The sequence below is a fragment of the Humulus lupulus genome, chromosome 6 (genome assembly GCF_963169125.1).
Source record: "Humulus lupulus chromosome 6, drHumLupu1.1, whole genome shotgun sequence".
NCBI classification, from domain to species: Eukaryota; Viridiplantae; Streptophyta; class Magnoliopsida; order Rosales; family Cannabaceae; genus Humulus; species Humulus lupulus.
Window position 1 is genome coordinate 130098362 of NC_084798.1, and position 12678 is coordinate 130111039.

Consider the following 12678-nt stretch of genomic DNA (forward strand, 5'->3'; position numbering starts at 1 on the left):
TTTAAATTGTATATGTATTGTTGTGTATTTTTGTTTTCTATATTTTTCTCTTCTTCTTCTATATCATATATATACATATTTATATTACCTTGTTATTCATAATAATAATAGTAATATAAATAAATTCAAATAATGATGATAGGAATTGATTTTAGGTAAATATCTAACTTACAAAATTTGAAAAACTATTTTCAAATTATTAAATAATTAAATAAATAAAATAAAAACTACACTCATACAATATCAGTATATGTTGTACACGCATTGCACAGTTTCTGGACTATGTCATGCATGACCCACTATTCTCTTTTCAATGATTTTTTTCATTTTTCTTTTATTTAATTATTTAATTAAAATCAATCTCCCACAAAAGAAGGTGTTTATCTTTTTAAGGAAAAGATAACAATCATATTTCAAAATTTAAATTTGCAATTCAAAATTCAAATTGATGATCATCATTATCATCATCTAATAAAATTAAATAAGTCAAAAACTATTTTTTTGACTTACCAATTTTTTTTTCTCCCACTGAAACAAAATAATTAATTTCAAAATTTTATTTATTTATATATGTGAACTTCAAAATTTACATATTTAAATTATATTTTAAGATATTAATAATTAATTCTAAATTAATTATTTAACCTCAATTATCATATAATTGTATACTTGACCCGAAGAATAAAATTCTTCTCAAATTCCCAAATTACAGCTATACCCGTGTATCAACTCTTAAATTCATATGATGTTGATAGAGCCACCCTGGGGACCTATGAACCTATAATATCAAGCTCCAATAAATATTACATTATTAATCAAAGCTCTTTGATTAAACATATTTGTTAATCTCATGATTACTCCACTATAAATATGAGATTGAACTCTTGAAAATTACAGACATATATTTACTGAGTACTTTATTAAAGAATAAAGTGTCCATTGATATAATCATTACATACATCATAAATTCTCTATTAATTATTCATAATTAAATGGGAATAAAATTATCGTGTTACCCTTTTACCTATATCTTGTTTCTAGTGTACCATTGACTTTACTAGTGAAAGTTGTGTCACAACAGTTTGCGACGTGAGCGCTCATAACCTTTTAAGTTCCAAAAGCCAACCCAATAGGGAACCATTATTCGATCTATAAGAATGGATAGATTCCATATCTATTAAACTACGTCCCTAGCATTATATATCATTTAGTCCCCAAAACAATTGTTCTTAGCCTGATCATTTTGACAAATCTTAACGCATGAATCAAAGGATCAGATGACATATATAGGAGTTCATAGAAACCTTAGGATTATGATCATCGTGTATATGATCATCGTTTGATGTGTTTGATTAATACTATGAAACATTGTTTAAATAAGTATTAACAAATCACATCTGGTCCATTTCTATATATCACTATATATAAAGTATCTCCACTAAAGTGCCCTACTACACTAGTAACCCAGATCTAGGTCACATGTATTCATAATACTAGTGGACCGTGCTAGAAGTAATTAATCTAAAGATTCCATAACTTTATTTTACTGTGAAATCTTTTAAGTTAATTATCTTAATCTCGGTCCTCTCACAACTATATGAGATTAAGAGCACATTAATAAGCTTTAGAATTTTCTGATATTTACTTAATATTATCATATAATATCATACATAGTCTATATATATAATAATTCAATTCAATTAAAATATTTTTCAATTAAAATTGCTTTAAGGACACTATTCCCAACAATCTCCCACTTGCCCTAAAGCAAATTGAGGCATCTCTTTTAATATGTCAATCATATTCTCCTGATTAAATTTGTCTAAAAAAGTCTTTGTAGTAGTTTTGTAAGAAATTGTTTTGAAGTTATCTTCAAAATCATTACATCAATTATGTAAAATTGTCTTGAATTAAATGATACATCATTTCATGTGCTTTATCATCTCATGATTTCTAGTTCTTGTAGAATACTTGCATCTCCATTTCTTTCGAAATGAGATACTAGTTGTTTATTCTAGTCTGAAACCCTTTCCAGAATGACTCAGAACTCAACTAAATCAAATAGCCTATTTAACTGCTCATAGCTATCACATTTTGGCTTTTTTGGTAAAACATACAAATATGAAATGTCTAACACATTTCTAGATTAATGTGTCCATTCCTCAGTTATGGAAGTCGATCAATATTTGAAAATTTAAAATCAGTTCATCCTTTGGAGTTTTAGGTCTCTACCTAAATGCACATACATATAATCTCTATTATATTCAAGATACTCAAAATTAAGTCCTTATAATTATTCAATGACTCAATCCATAATGGATTGAAAATTGCTGACTATTCTCATCGTTTAACAAATGTCAAAACATAACATTCGATACATTAAATAGTTTATCACTAAGTTGTAGGAATACCTGTCTCATGTCCTCTTTTTCTAGTAAAAGAATAAATGAACATTTATTATTTAGATAATACATTCTCCTGATCGAGAAGGCAAAAAGTCTTTCTTGGATTTTGTAAACTAAAGCATTTAAGCTTTTCATCTATATAAGTCGCTTGAGACAGTGCCAGATGATTGTTCTTTCAATCTCTATAGATTTGAATGTAAAGAACATTTTTTTCTTTTCTCAATCTAACATTTAGAAACATTCAGCTAACCATTCCTTTTCTTATTGACGACATCTTTACATCATTCCCAATGATTAGAACGTTTTCAATATTAAGAATAAGAATCACAACAGAATCTGTTTGGTCGAGATCTTCAAATGATTTTGTCATGTCATCCATTCAGTAAAGACTACTTAGACATCAATTTATATTAATCTCATGATCCATGCATAAAGTAGTAGATAAGAGTATGTAAACAGATTCAAGTTTTGTTACAGTAGAAGATATTTATTCAACTAATAAATTCCTCTTTTTGTTCATAGCCTTAGGCTATTAACCTGACTTCGAAAAGTTTGTACTTTCCTCTGTTCTCCTCTTCATCTTGAATATCCTATTTCAAACTGAAGTTCAATGAACTTTAGTTGAATGTTCAAGAATCCAGATGACATAGAATTTCAAATTCCATTTCTAGATCCATGGTGTTTCAACCATTGTTTTCCGTAAAAGCTTTTTTATTTCATATACTAGTATGTGAATGAAGTATAGTTAGATTGTGTTACACACAATCTAACTATCTTTACATTTGTAATGGAGTAGTTACTAACCAACGCTCCCACTACAACAATACTTTACATAATTTGTGATATTCTTTAGTTTTATCATTGTTTAATTATCAGTAACTTGCTTACTTTACTTGTAGTCATTATTTCTAGTACAACTTAACTAGAAAATATAGTGATTATATAATCATGCTTCATCAAAGTAGCATTAAAGAGATACAAATTCTTTTGTAATCATTTATGATTATTGAACTGTTTCACTAAATGACTTCATGGAAAATTTTCAATTTATTCACATAACCACTTGTGAATCCCAACTTCTATGTCTTTGATGTTGTACAATTAAATATGTATAGAGTATAACAAGTGTTAAAATTATAGAAATAATAAAGACCATAATGATTGCTCATTATCTATTTAATCTTATCTAATATGATTATATTCCATTTCCAAAATACTAATTTTGTTTAGCATTCTAGTTGTATGTGAGTTGGGTTTGAATTCTAAGTTCACAAACAAATTACTTGAATTCCAAATTCGAGTTTACACTTCCTTTTGATCAAATCAAACAAGTCTCTAAGTGACTTTACTTTGAATGTTGCATGAAAATTTCTAGAAATTTTCTTTGCATTTGATCAAAGTTAAACATATCTTAAATAAATGTCAATCAATATTGACTTACTATTTATTATTTCTTTTAGCTTTGAAGATTAAAAGGTTCAACATACATCTCTATGTATTAGCTAAATGATTATGTGATTTTTGAACCTTCATTAGAGAAAGATCTTTTGATTAAATTTAATTAACAGACTATATAAACAGGGAGAAAACCATTGAATTGTTGCAATAAGAGACTATCTTTTATTTGTTTTATGTGTCTAATTAATTACAAGTCAATCTCAAAAATAATTCACATATATGTTTCACTTAATTGTGGTTGAAACAAAATGTCTTATTAAATCCATGATCTGCACAATAATTCATAATTATCATTTATACTCGTTGATGAAATAGGTGGAACAAGTATTTTTCAAAAATAACAACTCACTTTATTATTCAAAAGAAATACTAAACTTATTCATTCATCAAATAAAGGAATCTAAAACATAGTTTCTAGAAAGAATACTAGAACTACTTTAAATAAAAAGAACTTATTACTTTCTTTCATAATGAAAATCAACTATTTCAAAATGAAAAAAATTTAAATTATTTTAAACTAAACAAAATAAATTTCTAAACTAATCTTTTCTTTTTTCAATTGTCTTCATCATTTCCTCTTCGCTTTGGTTTCAATGCAACTACTCTTTTTCTCAAAAGATTTTTGCATCCCTGAAAACAAGAACATATGAAAAATATTATTAGTGACATAATTTTGAATCAAGCATTCAAAGAAATATTAAATAAGAGTTTTTGAGTAAATCGAATTGACCCCGTATTTCAAAAATTGAGCATGTGGTATAGCATCATACTTTATCATGGCCCACATCTCGTATGCATTTTCAATAACCATATATTTTTCTTTAATGTCGCCATTCATGGTCAATAACATGCATTGACGTGCTAGGTGATTCGATCTCATCCATTCACCATATTTTTCATGTTCATCAAAGCTGGATGAAAAGTTTGGAACCTCTGGTGGTATAGAATACTCCATACAAGTTTTGTGTTCCAAAGACAATGTGAATCCCATCGTGCCATCTTCTCATGTGGTTAAGATAAAATGGAATCTTTTCCAAGAGTTTGTCAATGAGGTAGGTTTGATTTCCAAAATTTTCAAGTACATGATCAGGATTAAGAGAATTAACCATTGTTGCTGGAAATAAATAAATAAAATATAATGAATTTGAACAAATAATAAATATAAGATTTTATTTGTAAAAGTAAATATGATGCATGAATGTAACATATAAAAACACATAAAAAACATATACTAATCCACGATAAATTAATTTGAAAAGTTAATGGACCGCCTTAGGGTAGGTCAGACTAACTCAAAATTAACTTTGAGACAAATCTCAATTTCATAAGTGAAAACTTAAAAACACCTTTTTCTCTTTTGACTTATGAACTACCGCTAGTTTGGTTAAGATGCACTAGTCGAGTGTAACCAATTATTTTCAATCAATGACTTAACTCAAGAGTGTGTCTTAGGATCAGTCAAACTTGAAATACATCACTAATTATATTTCATAAGAGAAGTGAACCTTGAGATAAAATAAACATATTTTGAAGCCTTTCCTTGGGGAGGCCGCAAACGGAGGCGACACGAGGCCCTTCTATGCCTCACAGCATTGAACCAATAATGGAGACCATGTGACTTATTGTCATAATTCCCTCTCCCACTCACTATTTTTGAAATGTGTGTTTTTCACAAAATCATTATTTTTTGATTTAGTAGTAAAAATAAATTTAATTTTTTACCAGATGATATTCTAATAATTACTTATCCAATTAAGCAAAACAAAACAAAATTGTGCCCTTAATTCTAATTCTAATTTTGCTTTAATTAAGAGAATATCATTTTTCTTTTAATAAAACATTTTTCATTAAAACAACAAATTAAACAATTTTAATTTTGATTTACCATCTTAACTAATAAAGAATAAATTTATTATTATATGAATTATCAAATATAGACATTTAACAAAAAATTATAGGACGTTCCTAATAGCATATTTCTACATGAATGTAATGCATGCTAGTTGCATATTGTGTGGGTATATGAATGGCATGTTATAATGCATGACAAAAATATTAAACATTTTATTCACATTAAAACATTTATAATAAGTAAATAAAAGCAGGTATGGTAACTTTTGAGTATTTCTAGAAAAATTACAACACTTGCAAAAACATACATGAAAATGTAACCTAGATTAACTAAGGTATGATAAATAGCACTTTGATCTTCAACCTTGAGAGGTAGTTTTGTTGAGTCAATGCCACCCTTTTCCATATCCTTTTGAATTATACAATTGTTTAATTATTTTAAACAAACTTTTAAAATAACTAAACTTTGGGTTTTAACACCGAAAAGTTTCTAAAGCCCAATTTGAATTTAAATGATTATAGGACGTTCCTAATAGCATGTTTCTACATGAATGTAATGCATGCTAGTTGCATATTGTGTGGGTATATGAATGACATGTTATAATGCATGACAAAAATATTAAATATTTTATTCACATTAAAACATTTATAATAAGTAAATAAAAGCAGGTATGATAACTTTTGGGTATTTCTAGAAAAATTACAACACTTGCAAAAAAATACATGAAAATATAACCTAGATTAACTAAGGTATGATAAATAGCACTTTGATCTTCAATCTTGAGATGTAGTTTTGTTGAGCCAATGCCACCCTTTTCCATATCCATTTTGAATTATACAATTGTTTAATTATTTTAAACAAACTTTTAAAATAATTAAACTTTGGGTTTTAACACCGAAAAGTTTCTAAAGCCCAATTTGAATTTGGGTAATTTAATTAAAAAATAAAATTAAACAATTAAATTGTAATAAATTAAAATTCAAGATAATTTTAATTTTGGATATTTTCATTAAAATAATTTTAATTATAAAAGATAACAATTAAAACATTTTTAATTAAGAAAAATAATCAACATTTTTTCAAGTAAAGAAATTTTCGAATTAAAACCATTTTAATTCAATTTTTGAATTTTAATTAAATGAATAATTATGGTAACAACACACTAGGTGTGTACCAATGGTGTAGTGGTCAGCAGGTGGTCCGGCGATGGGGCTTGGCTGGGCCTAGGAGGCTTGCGGCAGGGGTGCCATGGATGGAAGCAGGCACGACGCCGACTGGCTTGGCAGCACGGCTGGGCGTGCGGCTGGCTAGCGCACGCTGGCTGGGCAGGAGCTTGGGGCTCGGGCTACAACAAAATTTCACCTAGAATTTTTAAACAAAAAATTACAAAATTCATATGCCCCAAAATGACATACATTTTTAATCTAGAAATTTTAAGAAAAAATCTTAAACCCAAAAGCACCATTATAAATAACTCTTAAGAATTTATCATCATGAAAATAAACATCCATCCATTCAAACATATATCGCATATAATATAAAAATGCATATAATCCCACACAAAAATTAATGAAATGTATAGATTAATGACCTGCTCTGGTACCAATTGTTGGAAAAACATTCAGAGCACGCATTAGAATCGACATGGTGGGCCCATTGTTTAAAAGAACAACAATAATAAAAAAAACTCATTAATCATATAAACATTTTATATGATCAAGAAAACAATCCAGAAACATTATCATATTATATTATTAATCATATATATATATAAATATACAATATATTTATATATAACATATAAACACAAAAAAATCAAGAACATAAACCATTATATCAAGTGTTCTTGAGTCTATTCATATTTTTATCGATCTTCCTATCCAAAGCTTTGAGCATTCAAACCACGATCTTTCAGAGTGTTCTCTACACCTCAAGATGTGTGTGGGCACATAGAGAACATGGGTTTGCAATTTTTAGGAATCACAAGTATTTCTCAACACATGAGAACTTGCATTATGGTGTGATAATGACCAGAATAAAAAAGCAGAAGAAAGAGTTTTGTCTGACAAAAACTCGGAGAACTATTCTGAATTGTATCTGTATTGTTGTGTATTTTGTTTTCTATATTTTTCTCTTCTTCTTTTATATCATTTATATAGAGAGTATTATTACCTTATTATTTCTAATAATAATAGTAATATAAATATATTATAATAATGATGATAGGATTTGATTTTAGGTAAATATCTAACTTACCAAATTTGATATATCATTTTCAAATTATTAAATAATTAAATAAATAAAATAAAAACTACAATGATACAATATTAGTATATGTGGTACATGCATGGCACAGTCTCCAGACTGTGTCATGCGTGACACACTATTCCCCTTTTCAGGGATTTTTTCATTTTTTTATTTAATTCTTTAATTAAAATAAATCTCCCACAAAGTAAGGTATTTATCTTTCTAAGAAAAAAATGACAACCATATTTCAAAATTTAAATTTTAAATTCAAAATTAAAAATTCAAATTGATGATCATCAATATCATTGTTTTTTAAAATTAAATAAATCAAAAATTATTTTTTTGATTTAACAATTTTATTTTCTTCCACTTAAATAAAATAATTAATTTCAAAATTTTATTTATTTATTTATATGAAATTCAAAATTTACATATTTAAATTAATAAATATATTTTCAAAATTTAATAATTAATTCCAAATTAATATTTTGACCATAATTATCATATAGTTTTACACTTGACCCGAAGAATAAAATTCTTCTCAAATTACAGATATACCATTGTATCAACTGATACCTTGATATAGTGTTGATAGAGCCACCCTGGGGACCTGTGAACCTATAATGTCAATCTCCAATAAATATTATATTATTAATCAAAGCTCTTTGATTAAACATATTTATTAATCTCATAATTACTCCACTATAAATATGAGATTGAACTCTTGAAAATTACAGACATATATTTACTGAGTACTTTATTAAAAACTAAAGTGTCCATTGATATAATCATTACATACAACGTTAATCCTCTATTAATGGTTCATAATTAAAAGGGAATAAAATTACCATTTTACCCTTTTAACTATATCTTGTTCCTATAGTGTACCATTGACTTTACTAGTGAAGGTTGTGTCACAACAAGTTTGCGACATGAGCGCTCATAACATTTTCAGCTCCAAAAGCAAACCCAATAGGGAACCATTATTCAGTCTATAAGAAGGTATAAATTTCATATCTGTTAAACTACATTCCAAGTCATATATATCATTGAGTCCCTAAAATTATTGTTCTTAGCGTGATCATTCTGACAAACCTTAACGCATGAATCAACAGATCAGATGACATATATAGAAGTTCATAGCAACCTCAGGATTAAGATCATCGTGTATATGATCATCGTTCTATGTGTTTAATTAGTACTATTATATGGTGTAAAAACAAGTATTAACAAATCTCATCTGGTCCAGTTCTATATATCACTATATATAAAGTACATCCATTGAAGTGTCCTACTACACTGGCAACCCAGATCTATGTCACATGTATTCATAATACTAGTGGACCGTACTAGTTGTAATGAATCTAAAGATTCCATAACTTTTTTTTACTGCGAACTATTTCAAGTTTATTATCTTAATCTCAATCCTCTCACAACTATTTGAGATTAAGACCACATAGATAAAGTAGCAACCTATGACACTTAGACCAATTGTTGGAAATACATATTGTAGGATCTTTGTTTATTTTCATGAAATTTGAATATTATCAAATGAACTTGCAAATTCCTAGAACATGATCCTATGAAATTCATACAAATATAGAGTAAAGTAAATACTTACAGTACGCAGTGGAACTGGAACAACTCCCTCCTTCAATCTCTCTAACCGTTGATACCATATTTAAACTACTTCTCCCTTATTTCAAATTTTATTTAAAAAAAATAACAATGACTTTAAACCCTAATTATGCAAATGAATTTACTTTCCCAATTCTCAATACAATATTTAAACTTTTTTTAAAAAATAAATAATAATTAACCCTATTTTTTTAGCCAAAATTAATTACAAAAAAAATAATGACTTTAAACCCTAATTATGCAAATGAATTAACTTTTCTAATTCTCAGTATCATATTTAAAACATATTTTTTTAGAAAAAACAATAATTAGCCCTATTTTTTTGTAGTAAAAAATAATGATAAAAATGTATTTTTATATAATTAATTATTTATTAATTGATGGGATATAGATAGTCATTGAATCATTCAATTTGAAGATGTACATTAGCAATTCCCAATTCTCAATACCATATTTAAACTACTTCTGTCCTATTTCGAAATTTATTTAAAAAATATAATAATTACTTTAAACCCTAATTATGCAAATGAATTGACTTTTCCAATTCTCAATATAATATTTAAACTATTTTAAAAAAAAAACAATAATTAGCCCTATTTTTTGTAGTAGAAATTAATTATGAATAAAATATAATGACTTTAAACCCTAATTATGCAAATGAATTAACTTTCTTAACTCTTAATACCATATTTAATATATATATATATATTAAAAAAAACAATAATTTGCCCTATTTTTTTTTAGCCGAAATTAATGATAAAAAATTATTTTTATGTAATTAATCATTTATGAAATGCTAGGATATAGATAGTCTTTGAATCTTTCAATTTAAAGAGATGCATTAATAATTCCCAATTCTCAATACTATATTTAAACTACTTCTCTCCTATTTCGAAAATTATTTTAAAAAATAATAATGATCTTAAACCCTTATTATGCAAATGAATTAACTTTTTTTAAAAAAATAATAATTAGCCCTATTTTTTTTAAGTCGAAATTAATTATGAATAATATATAATGACTTCAAACCCTAATTATCAAAATGAATTAGCTAGCCCTTACTTACATCTTGGAGATTTAGCTGTGTAATTGAGTGGGAGTATTATTCATAGATATGAAATCTATAACTTTTGCATGAGAAGTGAAAAGATGATTTCCTTAATTGATTTGTTCAAAAGTTTAAATGATTGAGATCTCATTTCTGTGATTAAGTTCACATAAATATCATTTATAAGGGACTTAGTGGGAATTAAGGATAAAATACTAATGAGGGGTAAAACAGTAATTTGCACCCGGCTCGTAGTAAGTCATCGATAAAGGATTGACTAAATGTAATGGTTATTACAATGAATAACATATTGTGGTTTGGAAAATAAGTTCTATGAATTTAAGAGTTCAATGCCGAGTCTATAGTGGAGTAACAAAGAATTAATAAGGTAGTGAAATTGTTCATAAATAAATTCACAGTAACTTGTTGGACCTTGATTTCATGGATCAATGGTCCCAGCATCACCTTTGAGAAAATCATCTAGAATGTCTCAATTAATTGATTTACTTATTAATTAGGATTTTTAAAGTTGACTATGTCAATTTTTGAAAATTTATAGAGATATGAGATTTAGAGAATACAAGAGAATCTTTGAGTAAATTTATTAATATTGATAAAATGGTGTCAATATAAATAAATAATATTTAATCAAGTTTCAAATGATATTTGGTTAATTTGAATAAGGATTTAATAAATAAATAAAGGTTTTGAATTTAGGCCCAATTGGGATTTAAATTCAAAGCAAAGTTATTGGGTTCAAGTCCATTTATGGTATCCCAAGTCTTTTATTTTTTGTTTATTATTTTTAATTACTTTAAATTTAAATAAAGCCCATTGAGTTGCCTATATAAGGAATATGATATCTAGGGTTGTCATAAGGAAGTCAGTCTCAGTTGATTCATTTGGTAAGTTAAAACCTACACAATCTAATCCTTTCTTAGCCACTATCTCTTCTTCCCTTCTAGATCTAGATCTCATGTGTTGAGAACCAGCCCACACTAGTTCTAGGTTGATCAAAGGATTGGTGAGGAAGACTCTGTTGCTAATCTAGTTCAATCTCTTGATAATTCTTTTCTATAGAAAGGAATCAACTGATAGAGAGTGTAGTACACCAATTTCTTTTTTTTAGTTATTAAAATTTTTGTGTTTTATTTTATTTAATTGTTAAGTGTTGTGAATTAGTTTACTTAATTGTTTGTTTGTTTAAATTAATTGTTAGAATTGTTTGGTAGAATTTTGTGAATTTAATTGTTAAATGTTATTTATTTATTTTATTTTAAAAGAAATGTGATTATTTGAGTTTTGGTTGAATGCACTAAGTGCATGGTAGGTGGTGATGCACCTTAATTATTGAGTGTGTGCAAGTGCATGGTTGCATGATGCACATGTGTAGAATTTTCTACACACTTGTGGTTTCCTTTTATTAGATTTAATTATTTATAAAAAATAATAAAAGAAAAGGGAAATAATAGGCTTGGACGTGTGGAGTGTAATGGGAAAGGAGGATTTTCTTTACCATTTTTGTTTGGATGAATACTGGTTAAAATGGAAAAGATGTTGTCATCTTTATTCCATACCAATTAAAATAAAAACAATTTAATAAAAATTAAGAGAAAGTAATTAGAAATATGAAACTTACCCTTTTATTTTTATTAGGCTATTATGAGGGAATTAAGATAAAGGGGGAAGGAAAATAGAAGAAGAGCCATTATGTTCTATGCTGCAGAAAATTATAGAGAGAGAGAGAGAGAGGGACGTGAGCTAGAGAGAGAAGGAGAAGAAGAAAGAAAGGAAGAAGAAGGAGAAGAGAAAACCAACTCTAGGGTATGTTTTTGATGTTCATATTGAAATTCCTTTTCTTTGATTCTTGTATTTTTACTTTATGTTTTGTTTTGTTGTTGGTGAATCTCTCCTTCTCCTCATGATGGATTTCGAAAAAAAACCCTAGGCTTGAACAAGGGGTGATAAAGTTTGGGTATTGGTCACCTTGTGTATTCTTGATTCTACAAATCAAGAAAGGTAATGAACCC